This window comes from Rhipicephalus microplus, chromosome 2, assembly GCF_043290135.1.
Source record: "Rhipicephalus microplus isolate Deutch F79 chromosome 2, USDA_Rmic, whole genome shotgun sequence".
Taxonomy (NCBI): domain Eukaryota; kingdom Metazoa; phylum Arthropoda; class Arachnida; order Ixodida; family Ixodidae; genus Rhipicephalus; species Rhipicephalus microplus.
In genome coordinates this window covers 75,128,527-75,149,261 of record NC_134701.1, presented here as the reverse complement: position 1 = coordinate 75,149,261, position 20,735 = coordinate 75,128,527, and positions in this window count along the sequence as shown.

Sequence of the window (20,735 nt, the reverse complement as noted above, 5' to 3'; positions counted from 1 at the left end):
CGCATGCATTGCCGAGCCACTCACTAACCTTACGAGGACTCTCGTCGAGCTGAAGTGGGAAACGTCAAAGGGGGGAAGCAATTAGGGAACTGAAGCGACGCCTGCAGACGCCTCCAATATTTGCGCATTTCAATGAAAATGCTGAAACAGGAGTGTACAATGACCCAAGCAACCTAGGACAGTTGAAATGTGTGAGGATAGTTTTTGAAAAGGACACAATGCCATCGATTGTGGAAGTTGGCTATGTGAAGCATTCCGTCCGCCCGTACGTACCTAGGCCATTAGAGTGCCGCAAATGTCAAAAACTTGGGCACGTTAGTGCTGTGTGTGTGAACAGGTTGACTTGTCTCCACTGCAGCGGAGATCACGAAGAGTCGTCATGCGGGATATCTGCCCTGAAGTGCTCTAACTGCGACGGCCCACACGAGTCGAGGTCGAAAGATTGCCCTAAAATAAAGACTGAAATGACCGTGCTTAGGAAGATGGTACGAGGTCACTCTACGCATAGCAAAGCGGCTTCCAAGGTGCATCATCGCCAGTGGCGCTCTCGTAACCGCAGGAGGAGATCAGCATCGACAAGTGTACGAAAGTCTGTATTGCCGGGTGAGTCAGCGAGAGATTCTCTTATATCTGAAGTGGTATCTCAACCTTAAGCCACACCTTCTTAGAAGAATGTGGCGGATAATACCTCATGGCCTTCTCTGCCGGCTCGTGGTGCTGAAGTGCAAGGACCAGAAAACCGGCATGAACATGAGACTTCGTCATCGGATGTGCAAATCAAAGCAATGCTTACGCAGCTGATCCGTGATTTGCGATTGCTGCTTGTTGGTGTCAAGACGTCTCTTGCCAAGGCTGCAGTGCAAATTCTAGATGGACTAGAGCCGGTGCTTGGTGCTATCTAAATCCAACAAAAATTACGGCATCAGTATTCTCATCGTCATCACTGAGAGAAATAATTAGTCGTTCTGTTATATTTAAATGAAACGCTTGAGGGTTACAAGGTCACCTTGGAAATTTTAAACAGAGAATGCTGAAATATCGATTCACCCTTACTCTATTATGCGAGCCGAATATGACTACCATTCAGATTGTCTGGATATGAACGATTCACTTTCCAGAAAAGTAGAAACCGTAGCAAAGTTCTACTATTCGGGCGTTGTGAGCTCACGTATTCCCATAACCAAATACTTATGCATAACAGCAATGAGTATGTTTTTATCACATTGAAGCTAAAAAGACGTACGGTATCGATAATTGGTGGTTACATTTCCATTAGCGGGAGATTTAACACTGAACACTTGAAACTTCTCATCGACTCGAGTCAAGGACCTCACGTCATCGTAGGGGACTTCAAAGAACATCACGATCTTTCAGGCAGCAGCGTCATAAGTACTCGGGGAAGACAGCTCCTAGACTTCACAAGCAACAATGGTCTTCATATTCTAAACGAGGGATCATCAACATATTTCCGTGGCTCTCTGTACAGCAGCTGTCACGACTTAGCTATCACTTCTCGTTGCCTTTCAACATCCGCTACGTGGTGCGCAGGCGTTGAAACATATAGCAGTGATCACATGTCTACCTACACACAACTACGATGGTATAACGGCGTTGCAAGCATTCGAAGGCAATGCACAGATTGGGAGGCTTTTCAAGAAGAGCTAGAAAAGTTTTGTAGCTCTATAGTTTTCACAACAGAAACGGAAGAAAGAATTGCCACAGCAGTACAGGCCACTACGCACGTTGTCACAACATCTTATTCCAGAAAGCCGGTTTATGTGGTATACGAAGAGCTGCGGGCAGTTCGTCGTCGATCTGAACGCAAATACAGGCGAACGAAATTGATCGCAGACCTGAAGACCTCTCGTAACATGCAAAAGAAATTTCCGAGGTACGTGGAAGAGCTTGGCCGCTAAAACTGCAAGTCATTTCGCACCACCCTGGACCCACGAAAACCACTTTCTACGATATGGCACATCGTACGAGATCTATTATCTTCTCCTCAGCAACTGCGTCCTTTCCGGGCATTGGCCATTATAAGAACATGCAGCGAGAAACAGATCCCAGAAGAATTTTGCATGCACTTCTCCGGCTCTGCCAAAACAAATGGCTCACTGCTTCGGTGTACACCCCCTACGGCAGACGTCCGTCTCGATCATCATTTCACGCTGCAAGAGCTTCGTGCGGCTATGTCCACTTCGAAACGTTCTAGTGCACCTGGGCCTGTTGAATCACCTATGCTAGTACGCCTTTAGCAGTGAGCTGAAGACACTTTTATTTGGGGAAACGCTGAAGTAAAGCCGACTAGCTGTCAAGCAGAGCGAGCGCGAGCAGCAACAACTCTTCCTTCTCTTCTTTCACTGGTGCTCCTCCCTGTGCCATATATCAATGCTACAAATCACTCTCCCCCAGAAAAGGAGCCATTATGGCAACTTATGGACCGGCTAGGTTGGGTGAGTCGTAGTGCGGCTTTAATCGATCGAAATGAACAGTTTCGCGACCGCGACGGCGTCGGCCTGTCGATGGTTGAACCGGCTCAACAATACAGTTAACCAGTGAGGACTGACGTAGGACTCTGTAGGGGCCTTCGTACTGCGGTAGTAGCTTGATGGAAAGACCTGGAGCAGATCAGCGAACACGAAGCCATACCAACGTATCAGACGAACATGACTGGGGGGCAGGTTTTCATCGTGATGGTCCTTCTGATATACTTAATCTTGAGTGGTTAAGGAACGTGCGAGTTGCCTGCAATCTTCTGCATAGGTGGCCACTTTTGATGGAGTTGTGGATTCTGAAGTGTCCGGATGGTAAAAGAGAATTGTGTCCAAGAATGAGGAAGGTTCGCGCCCGTAGAGGAGAAAGAATGGAGAGAATTCTGTCGTATACTGAGTGGTGCTATTCTAAGAGTAAGCAACAAAGCGCAGTATGCGGTACCAGTAGTTGTGGTCAGCGGACACGTACATAGACAACATGTCGCCCAGTGCGCGGTTAAACCTTACGGTCATTCCGATCGTTTGCGGAGGGTACGCGCTGGTTGTCAGATGCAGAGCGTTGCATTCACGAAGAAGGGTTTGCAGGGCTTCGGAAAGAAACTTACGTCCGCGGTCGCTGAGCAGCTAACGAGGCGCGCCATGGCGAAGAACAAGATTGTGAAGGATAAACAAGCCAACTTCACGGGATGTGACCTCCGGCAGCGCAGGAGTTTCAGCATAGCGTGTCAAGTGATCGAAAGCGACAACCACTCAGCGGTTCCCATCAGGACTGTAGGGAAGGGGACCGTACAAGTCAATTTTGATGTGGTCAAATGGTCGGAATGGGCAAGGCAATGGCTGCAGTTGTTCATTGGCTATGTTCAGTGGGCTTTTTCGGCGTTGACATTTGAAACACGAACGTACGTACTGTCGGACAAATAGCCGGAGGTATGCATACCATAGCCGGAGGTATGCAAATCATAGCCGGAGGTATGCACAGGTTTTTATCACACCGGCATGACCGCATTGAGGATCCGCGTGAAAGGAGTCGCAAATGGCAGCACGCAGGTGGCGAGGAATCACAAGCAACCACTTGCGGCCGTCGGAAAGGTAGTCGCGACGGTACATGTGTCTATCGCGGATGACGAAATGTCGAGTTGAACGTTGTAGTGAACACTAGAGGGTACCTTGGGGTGGCTGAGACAGTACCTCTATCATAGAGACAGTACCTTTATCATATTCTAACGTCATGGTGCTGCTAGGAGTGCATGTTAGTGAACGAAGGTGCCGCAGCATCGAGACTGGAAACAGACGCTCTTTCATGTTCATGGGAAGTGGAGAGCTGGAAAGAGCATCGGCATCTGAATGTCGGCGGCCCAACCTGTAATTGACACGGATATCATAGTCTTGGTGATGCAATGCCCAACGAGCCAGACGGCCAGATGTGTCTTTTTGTGACGATAACCAGCAGAGGGCGTATTGATGAGTCACGACGTCAAATGAACGGCCATAGACGAACGGTTGAAATATGGTGATTGCCCAAACGATGACCAGAATTTCTTTTCTGTGACCGAGTAATTCTCTTCAGCCCTAGTAAAAGTGCGACTGGCATAAGAAAGCACGTACTTGTCGAAGCCAGACTTGCGTTGAGCAAGAATAGCACCAAGGCCGACTCCACTAAGGTCGGTGTGAATTTCGGTAGGGACATCTGTGTCAAAGTGACCGAGAATCGGTGGAGATGTCAGGAAATGACGTAGTTTCGCAAATGAGTCATCGCAAGCGGAGGACCACGCCGAAATTCCTTCACTGTAAGAAAGTAGCCGTGTTAAAAGGACTTACGGATGCGAAATTACGGACGAATCAACGAAATTATGAACGTAAGCCGATAAGGCTCCAGAGTCCCATTAGTGTCGATGGCATAGGAAACTGGGCGACGGCATGGAGATTCGCAGTGTCAGGTAGAACGCCATCCTTGCTGACAACATGCCCTAAGATGGTGAGTTTCCGGGTGGCAAAATGACACTTTTTCAAATTTAGTTGGAGCCCAGCATGTGTGAGGCATTCAAGGACACTTGCGAGGCACAGAAAATGGACATCAAAATCTTTTGAAAAAACGACGAAGTCGTCCAGATAGCATAGGCACATCTGCCATTTGAGGCATCGAAGTATGTTGTCTATCAGACGTTCCAAGGTGACAGGGGTGTTACAAAGACCGCACAGCATGACGTTAAACTCGTACAAGCCGTCCAGAGTTACAAATGCAGTCTTGGCGCGGTCAGGTTCATCCATCGGTACTTGCCAGTATCCTGATCGAAGATCCAGCGAGGAAAAGAACCCTGCTTCTTGTAAACAGTCGAGAGCGTCGGCAATTCTGGGAAGCGGACAAACATCTTTGCGCGTGATCTTGGTAAGGCGTCTGTAATCAACACAGAATCGGATGTTCCCGTCCTTCGTTCTGACCAATACCACTGGGGAGGCCCACGGACTGTTGGACGGCTGTATGACGCCACGATTGAGCATATCAGACACTTGATCGTCCATAACGGGGCGTTCAGAGTAAGAGACCGGTATGGACGCTGACGCAATGGTGCGTGGGCGCCGGTGTCTATACGATGAACAATTGCAGATGTTCGGGCCAAATTGCATTGCTTGAAGTCGAAAGACGTCCGGAAGCCGTTGAGAAGTGTCAAGAGTCGGGTTCGTTGGACAAGAAGAAGGTCCAAATCAATCGATGGAAGGAAGGTGTCCAGGGAAGATGTGGTGGACATGGGAGCGGGAGTGACAAAGTGATCTGAAAGCTTGTTGCGCAAGCGAGCTGTTTACAGGCGCAAACACAATCAGTGTCCTCAAAACGACCGATGCATTTGCCACTGAATATTGTGGCTGGCACTAATAGAAGATTAGTGGCGCAAATGGTTGCGGAAGTGTTTTCGACCACCAGAAGAGCAAAAGGTAGAAGAACGTTTTTTCGAGAAGTGAAGGCTTCAAGCGGCGTGAACATGACGTTCGAAAAAGCAGCATGGTCGCACGAGATCGTCACAATAACGGAAGACATAGGTGCAATATCCGTGTCTGCGGTGTTGACAACGCGAGAAAAGAAAGGCTTGTTCAAATCTTCGTCGTTGAGTGACGATAATTGCAGTTTGGCCCGGGCACAATCAACAACGGCATGATGTGTGGAAAGGAAGTCCCAGCCTAATATCACGTCATGCGAGCAGTATGGAAAAACAATGAATTGGACCACGTACAGAACACCCTGAATGAGTAGCCGAGTCAGGCACGTCATAAAAGCGTTTACTTAATGCGCGGTTGCCGTACGCAAGGAGAAGCCAGACAGCAGATTCGTAACTTTCTTACTCTTAGGACACATTGCTTCACTCAATGCGGACACGGCAGCTCAAGTATCGTTTAGTGCTTGAACGGCAACACCTTCAATAAAAACAGTTATTTCGTTAGTGGGTAGAGGATGAGGCCTTGTAGAGTTCGACGGTGGCGCAGTTCTTGCCACCGGAACTGCGATGGTCAGTTTTTTATTTGGGCAGGTGGTGCACGCCGAAGCATCGGTGAAGGCGAATGTCGGGATGGGGAGGGCGATTGGTGCTGGTTGAAGGCGCGGCGGCTCGGTGAAGGGGTACGCGAAGTAGCATCGAGAGGCAGCATCTGGGGTGGCTCTTTGTGGGCGTAGCCGTACGTTTCATCGATGGTACCTGGATGAGGGACGCGCCGGCGACCGAACCGCTGAACATGGCCAGACAGACGACAGTAGTAGCAGATAGGGCTGTTGTCCGGTGTGCGCCAGGGATTGTTGGGAAGTGTTGAAGGACGGCGGTAAAGGGAAACAAGCGAACGTGCTGGCACGCGTGTTGCGTAGAAGGCTTTCGTTTGGTGGCCAGTCAACGACACTTGACGGCGCATGTGCCGGCCTTCGCGTGACGTCAGCGTAAGTCAGGGGAGCGCACACAGGCGTTGGCTGGTACGTGGGCAGGAGTGCCTCGAAGACTTGCTCTTCGATGGTTTGGCGCGGCGACGAGGTCAGCCCGTGAGTATTGCTGGAAAGGAAGACGCAAGAGACAACTGGCGAACCACTTCCTCTTGGATGAACTGTTAAATTTGCGGCGTCAATACCGTCTGTTCCGGTGAAATTGCACCAATGGTCAGTGGTAGCCTGGTCATCATGTCGAAAGTAGGGCGTCGTGTTGAAATGCGCTGTGTTCGCAACTCATCGCAGTTTTTGCAGTGCTGAATACCTTCCGCAACTGTTCGCGGGTCTTTCGCCACCAACTTGTGGAAGGCATCATCTTCGATGCCCTTCATAATTTGTTTGACATTGACAGTTTCGCACATGTCGGGACTGTAGTGACGGCTGAGTCCCACAACGTTCTCGATGCTGGACGTGAAACCCTCTCCAGACAGTTGGGCGCGCTCTCGCAAGCCCTGTTCTGCGCGGAGCTTGCGCACTGTTGGTCGGCCAAACACGTCCGCGAAGGTAATCTTAAAATTGGCCCAGGCTTTAAGCTTAGCTTCATGGTTGTTAAACCAGAGCTCTGCTACTCCTCAGGTAAAAGTGGACGCGGCCAAGTTTGTTGTTTTCGTCCCACCTATTATTGACGCTTACTTTCTCGTAAAAAGAGCCAGTCCTCGACGTCCTGCTCATCGGTGCCGCTGAAGATGAGTGGGTTATGCTCTCTCGGGACACCGGTACAGCGGTACTGTGGGGATGTAGGAATGGTCTGTTGTGCAACGCCGGTGGACATCGTTGACGGCGAAGGTAGAGTTCGGTTGCGGAGTTACAGGATAGGAAATGGTTCCAGAACTCTCCGCCACTTGTTAGTACGCGTTTAGCAGTGAGCCGATGACACTTTTCTTGAGGTGCAGAGGTAAAGCCGACCACCTGTCAAGCGGAGCGAGCGCGAGCAGCAACAACACTCTTCTTTCTCTTCTTTCACTGTTGCTCCTGCCAGTGCCATATATCAATGCTACACTTATAGTACCCTGCGCCACCTTGGTCTTCAGGCAACCGAAGAACTGCTGTCTCTGTACAATCTTTCTCGGGCATCTGGAACTCTACTGGCGCATTGGAAAACTAGCATGATCGTGGCATTGCTAAAACCTGGCAAATCTCCCCATGATACACTATACTACAGACCAGTGGCGCTAGCAAGCTCTTTAAAAAACTCATGGAATAAATGGTTTTCATGCGCTTGGAATGGTTCTTAGAGAAGCTAAGAGTATATCCAGACGCCATGACTGGCTTTCGGAAGGGAAGCTCGTCAATTGACAGTGTGATTGATTTGGTAACAACCATAGAACATCAGAAATGGCGCCACTGAATAACGGCTGCAGTAATTCTTGATATGAAAGGTGTATTCGACAATGTTCTGCATGACGCCTTTCTAAATGCTCTTGAATACTATGGAATCGGCGGCCGCACGCATCAATGGATAGCCAGTTATCTTCAAGAACGAAGTATATTTATGTGTACTGCTGACGGTGACACAAATAAGTATACTGTCTATCGTGGCGTGCCTCAATCTGGAGTCCTCAACCCAACATATATTATCGTACTTGTTGACCTCGTTAAAGAGCTCGTTAAACTAGGAGCCAAAATCTCGGTGTCTCTGTATGCTGATGACATTTGCATTCGGACCACGAGTCTAACACATTTGCAAGTAAAAAAAAAACTACAACGTGCGGCATCGACAACGTACAAATACCTCAATACCTGCGGACTGCAACTGTCGCCAACAAAAAGTGAAACCCTGCCATTCACGAGAAAATTCATGGCTTGCTAACCCATAGTGATTGATGGGAGCATATTACCTTCGGTAACTCATCAAAGTTTTTCAGAGTTATCATCGGTCGTGATTTGTCTTGGTTGAAGCACATCTCATAGCTAAGAAAAAACTAGACAGCTTTGTCCTGGTCATTTGTTCTATGTCTAGAATTTCATGGGGACCATCGAAATCATCTCTTCTGCAGCTATACCAGGCAATTTTTATTGAATGCTTTCGCTACAGTGTTGTTCTCTCCCGTGCTCGAAAATCGGCTGGTCGTATACTCGAGAGATCTCAAGCACGTACCCTAAGAATTCGCCTAGGAGTACCTGATTGCACTTCTACATGGGGCACTATTGCAAAAGCACGTGCTTGTCCAGCTCGTGTTTATCTTCAACATGAACCACTAGGAGTACATCAGAGGCTACTGACAAAGCATCGAGACCATCCACTGGCAGACACTCTTAACACACGATCCAATGCTGCATACTCAGAAGCCCTTATGTCGCACCGAGATCTGCTGCCTTCAAATTATGCACCACATGTTATCTCTGACATACCACTCTGGACTATTCCTAAGCCGATCGTACGACGTTCGATTCCAGGAGTAACGAAGAAGTAAAGAATACCAACTGCTGGTCTTAAGTATTTTATTTTGTCGTTTATTTGCTATATGTACGGATAGACAGTACACAGTTTTGCAGACAGCTCTGTCATGCAGACTTCCCCAGCAGCAGCTTTTACTGTGCCTCAAACGGGAATCACTCAGCGCTTCAAAATAGCGCACCGGACATCATCTACCGCCACCGAGCTGACCGGCATTCGACGAGCTGCGTGCTACGTTTTACGGCAGAGTCCAGCGAAATAGACATTATTTCGCGACCCCAAGCTGACACTTTAGCTAATTAGAAACTACATGAAACAAGACACGGCATACAGTCCTCTAGTGTGTGACATAATGAATATGTTGAATGAGGCATTTTAGTCCGGACGTACCGTTACGTTGCAATGGATTCCCAGTCATTGTGGCATAGCTGGAAACGAAAAAGCTGATGCAGAAGCGAAAATGGCGCACACTAGTGATGAAGTTATATCAATTCACTTTTTCCGATATGACATCAACGCCTTGCTGTCTGAAGGTATGAAGACGTCTATGCAAGGACTATGAAATGATCCGTATTATCCCAACAAGCGCATTTACAGGCTTTACTCTTGCCGTGTTTTTCGTCTTCCGTTCTGACTAAGGAGAGATCAAGAAGAGCTACTACATAGACTGCGGCTGGGTGTTGCATACATGCGAAGATACTTATGCACGTTTGGACAAGAGCAAAATTCTAACCGCAACTTGTGTAACACGCCAGAAACTATTAATCACATCCTGTATGTGTGCCGTTTATACGCAGTTGAAAGACACTCTTTCAAGTGCCTCACAGATGACCTAGACTGCCGACCCTTTTCGGAAGAGAATCGTTTGGGTGCTTGCGAACTTGTGCATCACCCCCAACGTAGTTTAGAGGCCTTGCTCGCATTTCTAAGCAAGACAGGTTTAGATTGCCACCATAAGAGAATCTGCTAATGTAGCGACTTTTGTGTGCGTACTACACCAAACGAGATAATGCGTGCAGTGACTCATTGCGCTGTACCACGATCACCCCTCATCATACCCTCATCTTTCTTTCCCTTTTACCCTTACCCCCGTGAAGAGTAGCAGGTCAGAAACCCACTTTCAAGGCCAACCTCTCCCTCCTTCTTCTCATTAAACACATTCTTCATCTTCTTAAATGAAAAAGTGGCAGGGCAGATGGCACTCCTGGGATTCGTACACTTGAGGACCGGGGCAAAAGCCAGAGAGGAAAATCAATAAAGGGGTAGTGCTTAGAAAATGACATTCACGAACTAGGCGCAGAGTGCCAAGTAATTATGTTAGAAAATATCAATGTGCACAATGAAGATATGTATAGATATACTGACAACCAGGCAGAATGCTAATGGATATATGTGAAAAGCATGATTTAATCATTTGCAACAGCACCAAGAAATGCGAAGGGCAGATAATATGGGAGTCAGGAGGACTGAAGTCGACGACAGATGAAGCAATGATGTCACATAGGATGTATGATCGGCTAAGAGTGATGAACATAGATTATTATGGGTCCAGAAGCTTAGGTAGGGACCACAAACGTGTAAAGCTGAGGTATGAAAGAGAAATGAAAAGGTAAATGAGGGCATTATGTGCAACCACACTGTAATACTTATTCAGAGAGAGAGAGAATAAGAATAAAAGAAAGGCAGGGAGGTTAACCAAGGCTGAGCCCGGTAGGCTACCTTGCACTGGGGAGAGGGTAAGGGAAGCAAAAGTTGTAAAAAAAGAGAGAGCAGGAGAGAAATGTCACTCATGCCGTCGACCAAATGGCAGTTACGTGCTTAAAATCACAGATAGTGATTCACATCCGTGTCTTAATCAATTGAGCACATTCGATGCGTTAACTTGTATGCGCAGTTCTATGCACCCAAAAGCTTGCCGATGGTGAAGCCATGTTGGCGCCGCTTGCGTTCTCAAGCAGCAGACTTCTGAAGACTTGCGAGAACTGGAGTGATTATTGTGAAGCAGTTGCAACACGCTTTGAACTGTCGGTGTCTGCATCTTCCTCAGCAGCACGCACATAGCGCTGACCAGGGTGCTAACCATGCCGAAAAGTGGTCCTTCGTCCGTCAAGTTATGAGGTACTGATGAAGTGTCCCTCTTTGCCAAATTCTGATGCCTTTCATCAGGCGCATGTATCTTTGGGAGTTCTGGCCAAGCGTCACCTGCACTGCTGGTAGAGGCATCATTTCCCTTTAAAAAGGTTGCGTTGTGACTGGGTAATGAGGATGAAGCGTCAGCTCCACTGCAAGCAGAAGCGTCTTTGTTCTTGGAACCAAGAGTGCTTGGCCACAGCGGGGGACGTGGAGGTAGTTTTGGAAGTGCTTCGCGAGGCGCCGAGGTCTTGGTGACTTTGGTGCAGCGCCGGTGACGGGACCGTCGTCGCCTATTAGATGCAGCTGCTTCTTGATATGAGATGTCATCTCTGGCCCTTTTCTTTCGTATTGGTAGCTCCTTTCGAATAAAGGGGAGTCTTTCGAAGAGGCATCATGTGGCCTATTGCATTTTGAGCACTTCAGAGTCGGGGCCCGGCACGTGTCCTTGTTGTGGTGCCCAGTTCAACGGGAACAGATAATAGAGTTTATGCACACACCACTTACGTAACCTAACTTTATGCACTTCCAGCACTGAAGTGGTTTCGGTATAAAAGGGCAAAGTGCGTGTCGGAAGTGGCCCACTTTTACGTGTGATAGAAGTGATTCGCCCTTAAATGCAATTCTAATGCATCGTGATGTCTCGATACGACATATACTTCTAATAATGTCATCTTCCAAAGGCGGCTTAATCAAGACTGGTAGGTCCGAGTTAGTAATGGCTTCGGCAACATCATATATCACCCCAGTGCTCACTTCTTTGCCCAGTGGTATATGAGAGCGGACTTTTGGCCTATTAGGTTCCTTGACTTCACGCAAGCTGTCAAGCGCAGTCACATGATTGACGTCAATCTCTAGGATGTTCTTGCGGCTATTCACTTTGACTTCCCTTACTTCGTTCGGCACCAGTGCCTCTAGCTGTACTGACACGGCTTGCCGGTTAAGGCGTCCCATGTTGGCATTAGCGAGAACTGGCATGAAAAGGATGGTTAATACCTCGCTATTCTGCGAAGATCGCATAGTGGGCTCACTCCAATTGAGTGACGTGCTCAGAAATCGTCTATTTGTTTTTGCGGTTTCTCACGAGCTCGATTTTGTCGTCCCCTGATTCATCACTGCCGACATTGTAGGGTTCGGTGTCATCACTGTCGGTGTCACTCTCGGAGCTGTGGTGCTTCCCTGAAGCAACACCCACGGTCATTCCGGTGTCCGGTATTTTTCCGTAGTGTTCTACCTCCATCGCACACCTGCAAAAACCCGCGCCTAAAAGGCGAAATCAAAATTATTCACGAAAAATTATTGAACTGAAACATTTAGCATTCGGCCACTCTGGCACTTCGTCGTTCCCATTACTTCTTCAGAAAGGCAAATAGAAATAGCAAATGAAGAGATTGAGAAAATAGTGACTGAGGGTACTAAAAGAGAGCGAATGTACATAAAATAACTCTATAATTTGAGTTAGAGCTTGCTAAGGTACGAGTCCAATCAACCAAAAAAGGAGGCAGAAACCATAAAGCTCTAGGGATGAGGAAGTTAAGATAACTATAGTGAGACGTCAGGGAGCCTCCAGGGAACACATGTATAAAAAACTGGGGGATGAACCGAAAGATATTGTGAAAAGAGAATCAGATTACATTTTGAGGTGCAGAAGGAAAATGTCCGATCCTATCAGTGAAAAGATTGAATGAAAGGGGGCCCAATGAAAGTTGGGAGTGAACAAAAAATAGAAAAAAAGCTGCAAAGCTTTGAATCATCTCAAATCTCTGAGAAACAAGACACGCCAGAAACAGAAGTTTATACTTGCTTCACGGGGTCAGAATAGAACGAGATCAGGCAATAAAATATATAAAAAAATGATGACAGAAGATTTCAAACACCCAGAAAGCTATAAGTGCACCGTACCAAAAGAAAGAACCGATTAGCGCAGTGGCTCCACTGTGACAACGAGAGTGAGAAAGGGCAGAGAAATGAGTTCTTAATTGCACAGTAACATGTCTAATGTCATCGAAATTACGGTATTGAAGACTCTAGGAGCAAACTCTACGCAAATATCAAGAGAGGCAGCGAGCAAAGCTATAATGGTTGGTGAAGACCCGTATAGGTGGAAACTAAACAGGATGAACGTGATCTATAAAGGAAATGGGGACAAAGCCGATATAAACAAGTACCATACTCTAAGAGTAAAATCAGTAGTTTACAGGCTGGTGATGCCGATAGTAATGGAAAGACTACAGAAATGGGTGAAGAATGAGAGAGTGGTGGGAGATCTACAAAATGGGTCCCGTAAATGCAGGAGGTTGGAGGACAATCTGTTCTTATTGAAGCAATGTATTGAAATAGCGAAAGAAAACACAGGCCCATGTGGCTGACATTTCAAGATGTCACGGGAGTTTACGATAGTGTGATTCAAGAAGACCTGTGGGGAGTGCTGGACACACTAGATGTGCAAGATGGAGTAAGTATATTCTAAAGGATATCTCTGAAATAACAAGGCAGTCATTAAGTGGGAAGAATAGCTATGTTAACCTATAAATATACACCTCGGGCTTCGACAGCAATGTCCCATGTCACCTTTGTTATTCATGCTATATTTACAGGGACTAGAAGCTAAATTATAAGGCCGCCGACTCGGCTTCAGCCTCTGTTTTGCCAAGGAAGGAAGGCACATTGAGCAGTCATTACCAGCATTGATAAATGCAGATCATATAGTAATAATAGCCGACAGCAAGGAAGATCTGTAGAAAATGACAGACATCTGTGGTAATGAGCAAGATAGGTTAAAGTTGAAGTTATCAGACAAAACACAAAATACCAAGACCAAATACGGCAGAATACCAAGACAAAACACAAAAAATGGCTAAGAAGAAGGTGAAGCAAACAAAGAGAGACGTGTGGAAGATTACAATGTATACGAAATCTTGACTGAATACATACAAACTTCCGAGCAGAAAACTGCAAAAAAATTGGCAGCATATTCACGTAGTGAATGATGGAGAGTGGGGCGAAGCATTCGTCTGTTCATTCGTTCTTGCTTCCGTCCGTCCATGCGTCCGTCTGTGTGACCGTCCATGCGTCCATCCACCCGTCCATGCGTGCGTCTGTTTGTGCGTCCGTCCCTGCGTTCGTCCATGCATCCGCCCCTGCGTCCATTCATGCGTCCATCCATGCATCTGTCTGTGTGTCCGTTCGTCCATCTATTCAAACTACAATTACCGCCATCTGGAATCTTTTCATCATATATTCTTCCTATAGAAGCACTGATATCCAGCGGACATTCCAAGGACTGAACGAGAGGAGGCTCACGCACACTTTCTTACGGCTTGCTCTTCGTGTCTTCTTCCGACCTTTAACCACCTCGAGTTCATGATATATACTAGTTCACTGTATTCATGGCACTGAGGCCCAACGCTCGCTAAACCTTTCTAAAACCAAAGAGGTTACGTCCAGCGAGTATAACGTAGCAATCTTTTCCTGTCAGATAGTGCTCAATGTACATGCCAACGGCTGCTAATGGGAAATGAGAGACAGGAGAATTCGGCTTTTACTTTCTTACAGCTTGCGCTTCGTATCTACTTCCCACCTTTAACCACCTCGAGTTTATTCGAGGTGTATACTAGTTCATTGTATTCATGGCACTGCGGCTCAACGCGTGCTAAACTTTTCCAGAACTAAGGAGGTTGCACCCAGCGAGTATAACGTAGCAACTCTTTCTTGACAGATAGTGCTCAATGTACATGCAATGGCTGCTAAAGGAGATAGCAGCGTGCGCGTTGACTAAAAGCCAAATGCTCCTGTCTCTCATTCCCCATTAGCAGCCATTGGCTTGTACATTGAACTTTATTTTTTATTGTTCAACAACGCGCAGTAGAAATCTATCACCGGCACCACTTTGGAGGTCAAAATGTTATACTCGTTACTTACTACAACGACTACGAGGGTCGAAAAGGTGCGGTTATAAGAAGCTTCGCCCCTAAAAAAGATTTACGGTAATTCTCAGGCTTGTTCTCTGCTGCTCTAGGTCAGAACAGGAGTATTGCGGACCAAGACGTACCGAGCCAAGTACGAGGGCACAGGCACGTTTAGTAGTGCGTGTGGAGAGGGGAAGAAAACGGCTGAACCTTTGATAGTGTTCTGGAAAGGGCTTAACTCTATGAGAGGTTGAAATTGAGGATGTTGTAGGTAGCCGGCGGATCTAGCCTTGTATATATTGCAGGCAATTTCCGCGCCCGGTTTTCTCTTTGCTAGTTGTAGCTAATGACCTTTGTTTTTAACTAAGCATGAGCAGGCTTTTAAAATAAAAACCCTGCTTAGCGCGACGTAGCCCTGCAGAAGACGGCAACCTTTGTGCTATTCCACTTGCAATATTGTGCAGGTACTTCAACTCGCTGCGCTATACCCCCAACATAATTGTCAATTATCACAAGCCACATGCGAGGTCTGTAGCAATGAAAAATTTCAAGAGAAGTCGCGACACCTGTTTCCTGAAGACCGAGGAACCACGCGGAAACATAATATCAGTCACGCTGTCACATGGCGAGCCTAACTGTTGCAGTTCCTCAAATAAACCTTGCCGTTCCTTCTTAAGCTCGCGACATTTAAGCAAATAGTGTTCTATATCACCGTTGTCCTTGCATTTTGAGCACCAGGGCGTCGCGGAGAGTCTGATCTTGTGGAGCCATGCTGGTGTACGTGCTGATACTATTCGGATGCGTTGAAGCAAACAGGCCTCTTGCCTTGATAGCCTTTGTGTCACACATGACTGGTAAGGCGTCAGCCATAACGAGTGAAAATGCTTATTGACAGCCTCTCGTAAGATACGCTAATTGTCTTTGGGAGCCTTCTTCATTGGTGTAAGCTCCAGAGCACTCCGAGCAAGTCTGTCAGCCACCTCATTACCCGCTGTACCCACTTGTGATAGAATGCACTGAAACCTAATGTTTATACCAATGCCATGAGGGTCTTTAAGGATTCGCAGTGATCTTTGAGTGCATCGATCCAAAAACAATTCATGTTTTAGCCGCTGCAAAGTGGGCTTACTGTCCGAAAACAGCACGACCTGTGTCTGCCTACAAAGCTTCAGTTTCTTCAGGGCTGCCAGAATTGCCACGCTTTCACACGCTGTCGATGAAACAACGCACTCGAGTCACGCTGCCCAGAACGCCTTTAGAGACGGGATCACAAAAGCTCCAGCGCTTGCTCCACACACTATGTCGACTGATCCATAGGTGAAAACTTTAAAATGATCGGCGTACCTTTCTTCATTATATTCAAGTACAAAAGGACGTACTTCTGCTGTCGGTGTGGAATGCTTGCTGTGCATCCGTGGGTTTGTCACCTGACACTCGACATACTCATGTGATCAAGGTGGTTCTTCTCGAAGTTGTCTTTGTTTGGGAAAATCGATGATAAGATGGCGAAGGGTGTTGAGGGCCACGAAAGCTCGCGATCCCGTGCGTCGCCGAAGGCGAATGAGTAGTGCTCGTCCTGGGCTCGATGCGCCTTGTCGGCAAAGCTGTGTCAGCAGTCGTTGAGAGGCGAGAAGACGTAACGGTGGAAGACGAGCTTCATGAAGCACCTTTATGCTCGCTGCAAACTTTGGTGCTCCCAAAGCGACTCTGAGGCTTTTACGATGAAGTTTTTTCAGCCGTTCGTACTGTGGCTCACTAGAAGAGATCAGAGGCAATTGGAAAAGCACACGATTGACAATTAATGCCTCGTGTAACTTTATCTTTGATGTTGGGTGGTTCCCCCAGCTTGTGGAAAAGTTATTTCGAGCGTGAAAACTTCACAGGATCACTGACACACGCACACACCCAAGCATCAAACACACAGCGCTCATGGGTGTGTGCGTGTGTGAGTGATTGTGTCAAGTTTTCGCGCTCGAATTAACTTTTTGAAATGCTCTACCAACTAGCACAACAACAAGTTCCCCCAGCTTGTTTCTACCATCCTTTGAAGAATGTTTACAGGAGGTGACAGCGCTGACATTGCCTTGTCTACTGCCCGTCGCTAATTTATCTTGGTGTCTAGTGTGACTCAGAGGAGTCTCATGTATTTAACTTGTTAGTTGAGGCATCAGGAAGTAATATTTTGATTCTTGTTTCTCACCTGTGCATACTTGGGAATAGCAATTATTGAGACTTTTCAGCTGATATTGTTAGTCAAATAGATACAAAATAGGTTTGTGCGGAGAGTAGAACTCTTTGGCCGATCATTTCGAATCGCTTATGCTGATATCCAGACAGCCAGATGCAAATGTCGTCGGCATAAATTGATATTTGTACTGCCTTGCTCACAGTCTTGAGAGCATTAGGTAAACCAGCCATGGCCACATTGAAAAACATTGGAGACCAGACACTGCCCTGTGGCACTTCTCTGGTGATTTTCCTTGAGCTACTGAGCACTGTCCCTAACTTCACCTGCATCGAGCGATCAGTAAGAAACGCCTGAAAAAACCGCAAAAGATGCCCCGCTATTATCATAGATGCAAGACCACTAATTATCGCACCTTGGAGCACGTATGCGTATGCTTTTGAAATTTCTAGGAATATTGCCAGAGTAGAAAAGCCGTATGCTCGTTGGTGTTCTATGTGACTCACCAAGTCCAAGATGTTGTCCTGTGCACTCAACCGTTGCCACAACCCTGTCATATATGCTGGAAGGGCCTTGTGATTTTCCATCTACCATGTCAGCCGAACACAGGCCAGCTTCTCCATCAGCTTCGCTACGCACGAAGTTAGTGATATTGGTCTGTATGATGCTAGTTCTGTTGTGTTTTTACCTGGCTTCAGCACTGGCACAACCCAGACCATTTTCAAGGCTTGAGGAATGTTTCCCGACTCCCAAACTTAGTTGAAATGAATTAAAAGCCTCCTTCCTCTTCACTTCTGCAGGCGGACTTGAGATCATTTAGTTTGAAATTACGTCGGATTCAGGAGCACAGCGTCGACGGAGACAACTTATGGCTGACGTAATTTCCCGCAGCTTGAAAGGTGCGTAGATGGCAGATGTAGAATGAGGCGGAAGTTGGTAAGGTGGTTCACTTTCTCTTTCAATTACATACAAATCAACGAACTCTTCAGCTAGAGACGGCATTGATGTATCTTTGAATAACGCGATGGCAATAAACGGCCTCGAAGGCTCGGGCGGGATTCCGACCCTATTACAGTGGAGTAAATACACCTAAACTCTCACAAAACGTTGCCCATTGTTTCTTCCGAAGTTTGTTGCTGTATCTATTGATGCATTAAGTCTGTTGAACTCAGCTTTGCTAGCAGGTTCACCACTTCTTCACATAAGCCTTTTCTCTGCCCTTCTTCTGGCCGTACACAAATTACGGAGCTTTAAGTCCGGGGCTGGAAAATGTCCTGGTCGCTTAAGCTTAGTGGTTGCAGCCACTTTGCTCGCCGGCATATCCTGAAACATATCCCCCGATCGGTGACCCAGATGCTCTTGGTAGCAATCCCAATCAGTTACTTTGCAGGATTTAGCTACCGTCAAATAGTAGCGAGCAACATTGATCAATATAGGGAAATGATCACAGTCCATTCTGTCCGGAGCTGTGCAACACGTGAGTTGAACGTCACTTGAATGCAACGTCAAGTCCATCATACTTGTGCAAGCTGGGGGCCTAAAGACTGTTACCTTGCCATCATTCGCAACGCATAAGTCTAGCTTATCAATAGCCTTTCCCAGACAAAGTCCACGTGCATCCAAATAATTGTTCCCCCATGACGTGTGATGCGCATTGAAATCACCACAAATGATGCGCGGAGCTGGGCAGCGATGACACAGGTCTTCAAAAACTCTTCGATCAAAAGTCTCTTGCGTGGAGACGCATACACCGATGCAATGCTGGCTTTGCGGTTTCCTATCTCTGCCCGGATCGCAAAAACTTCTTCAACATCTGTGCACAAGTCCGCCCCATTGAGTGCTACGTGTTGTATCTCTCTTCGTAAATACACAGCGGCGCTTCCATTTAGGAAAGTCGTTATGGCGGGGTTATTGTGAGTGACGTATCCAGTGATTGATCTTTGTTTCGGTAATCCGGCCTCCGACAGAGCCAAGATCGGAATTTGATATTCTCTCAAAAACAGGTTTAGTTCATTCATGCAAGAAACAATACCAGCACAATTTCACTGCATTATGAAAGGCACTTTTCGGCGATATAATCTGCACTGAGGCTCGGCCTTCGGCATCCTACTGCTGGTTGGGCCCGAAACAACCAAGAAGCACTGATTGTAGAGCCAGCACGGCCTGCAGCATGGTCTTCGCAGTACCTGGTGGCATTGCCGCTAGGTGTGAACGTAGAGCGGCAAACAGAACTCAAACAATCTCCGCAGTGTCATGGATGTTTTCCTCATGTCCCTTTGTCTTCCGCTCAAATTCTTATGTCAGTACTCTGACATAGGTAGCTTCTGTAGAAAGGTTCCGAGTAGACTCAGTTAACATGGCTTCCTGTTTTGCTTGACTCGCATTGCCCGGTGTTTTCAGGAAGCATTTTTCTGATTGCACCTCACGTACATTCTTTGTACTAGCAGATATGCTTTCTTTCTACAATGGAGGAAATTCCTCAGGTGACTGAGCAACTGGCTGGGCAGTAGTTGGTTCATTTAGTATAGACCCCGTAAGAAAGGCTTTTCGTCTATGCAGCGCACTCACTTGGATTGGGCACGCACTATAACTGGTGGGATGGTCACTATTGCAGTTTGCGCATTTAAAGTCCGCCTTGCAAGTTTTGGAGTCATCTGGACCTCTACAGCCTTTACATCGCAGCTCTCTTTTGCAGAATTTTGCCACGTGACCGAAGCGTTGGCATTTAAAGCACCTTGGCGGTGGCTTCGTGTATTCGGCGGTTTCATGTCGAGTGAAGCCTAGGTTAATAGTCTGAGCTCGCTGGGTGTTTGGAGTAAACGCAAGCACTACCGCGTAAGTGGGTCTAACTTTCCACTCATTCGTAGAAGAAACTTTTCTTCTAACAATCCCGCTTACGTAAATCACGCCTTGGGGTTTCATGTATCCGGGAAGATTCGCTTCTGTGTACCACTTCGGGACGCCTCTGATCAAGTAGCTGTCTCACAGGTAGGCATTAGTAAGACGAGTACTAACTTCTACACCACACAGCTTGCCACAAGTGAAAAGCGCGTTTACTTAATCTTCAGTGGCCACGTCAAGCAGTAGCAAACCTTGAGTTGTGAAATAACTCCGAACTGGCTCAGCGTCAATCACTGATGTCACCGCAGACTGTAAAGCAATAGGGTTTACCTGTCTTAACTCTTTTTCGCTTCTACAAGTGATATATTCACCGGAATACCCACAGTTCTGCTTTTGCGATGGCTTACCATCTTGAAGTTGTCGTTCTCTATGTCCGACCAATCGTCTACCTTCTCGTCGAGTCCCACTATTGTGGATGCGTCACCGTCGTTGGTAGGTTCAATGGTGTCACCGCAGTTACGTTCGCCTGCTCATTGGTCTGGTCGTTGCGATGGCGTGTGGGATGGATCAGGCGTCTGTCCTGGTCGCTTGCATGGCTGGGCCATGGCCGAAGTCCCAAAATCTGACCCTTTTTTGATTGCGGCTTCTCGGAATGGGTCTGGTAAGGGTAAAATCTTCTTGATGCCGCAGACGTCTTCGCGAGAACGACGGAAAATAACACAAAACAAGGAAAAATAGAAGATCGAGGGTAGGGTTAGCTGCACTCTCAACTTTGTCGTCTTCGTGGAGCGGCTTCATTCTATAGTCTAAGATAATGGTG